Source organism: Lucilia sericata, unplaced genomic scaffold (genome assembly GCF_015586225.1).
Source record: "Lucilia sericata isolate MDLA Ls3-8-SP2 unplaced genomic scaffold, ASM1558622v1 Contig000048F_arrow, whole genome shotgun sequence".
NCBI classification, from domain to species: domain Eukaryota; kingdom Metazoa; phylum Arthropoda; class Insecta; order Diptera; family Calliphoridae; genus Lucilia; species Lucilia sericata.
In genome coordinates, this window is record NW_023994085.1 from 87,884 (window position 1) to 89,070 (window position 1,187).

General features: G+C 30.9%; 1 non-coding gene across 1 annotated transcript; it reads left to right on the forward strand.

Moving 5' to 3' along the window:
* Nucleotides 1–396: 396 nt before the first annotated feature.
* Nucleotides 397–501, forward strand: Trnay-gua. The gene is made up of 2 exons: nt 397–433; nt 466–501. It is a non-coding gene; the product is annotated as a tRNA-Tyr (tRNA).
* Nucleotides 502–1,187: the final 686 nt, after the last annotated feature.

A 1,187-nucleotide genomic window follows, 5' to 3' on the forward strand; every position in this document is an offset into this window, starting at 1 on the left:
TTGTTGCTGTTGTTGCTTGAGCATATTCGAACAATATTGAAATTATCGCAATTGATGAATGACACTGATAAAAATTTATATTACTTTTTCGTTTCTTTTGTTGTTGTTACTGCTGCTGCTGCTGTCGTTGATGGGGGCTGTTGCATTGTATTATTTTTCCAACACTTGCTATCAACAGCCAGTCAGTCAGCCATTCATTCAGTCAGTCAGTAATAAATAAAATTGTTTTATTTTATTTCTCATAAAAACAAAACTACCAAAGCAATTTTTTACTTAAACTTATAGTCGTACGAGTATTTTTGACTATTTTTCTTTTTGTTTGGCTTTTTTTATAACACCTCCTCCTCCTCTCCCCTACTTGTATTTAAAACATTTTGAAATGTTTAGTAACATATACCTTCGATAGCTCAGTTGGTAGAGCGGTGGACTGTAGATGATCAGTAGTTGAGTTGTATGACAACAGAAATCCATAGGTCGCTGGTTCAAATCCGGCTCGAAGGATTTACTTTTTTAGTTTTTTCTTTTTTTAATAGATTTTGTAATATACTAATTATTTTTTAATTACAAATGTTTATTTATTTATATTTTCCAAAACTATACATCTATATTTAATAATTTAAATTCAAAACTTCTTATCGGTTCAACATACATATATTGTTAATTTTTGAACACAGACAAAGACTTAAACTTTCAAAGTTGCTTTGAAATAGCATTTTATTTTATAACGTAACTTTTATCTGCTCGTACATATCTCGCCTTTAAGCTTGTGAGCAAGGTTTACGCTTTAAGCTCATAACGTAACGGCTTACGCTTTAAGCAGTTAATTTCACATTCGATTCTAATTACTAAGGTATGAGCTTAGTAAGTAAAAAGACAGATAAAGTTGTGAATATCAAAGTGTTCATCGATTATGATGCGAGTCCTAAACTCCCCTAGGAATCACTCTGATTATTCCGATTATATTATTAAACAATTTGAACAATATTTCCAATAATATTTATAAATACTAAATATTCTTAATTTAATTATTGGTACCATTCTTCGCGGACTCGCAAAAGTGTTTATATGAACCCTCAGAGCGCCATTTGATAACCGTTCCTTTAGAGTCTTTCGTTTCCCCTTTAAGTACTCCTCATTTAAAAACACTCGCTTTCAATCCATGGCAATATTTCTTATCTAAGAAGAGA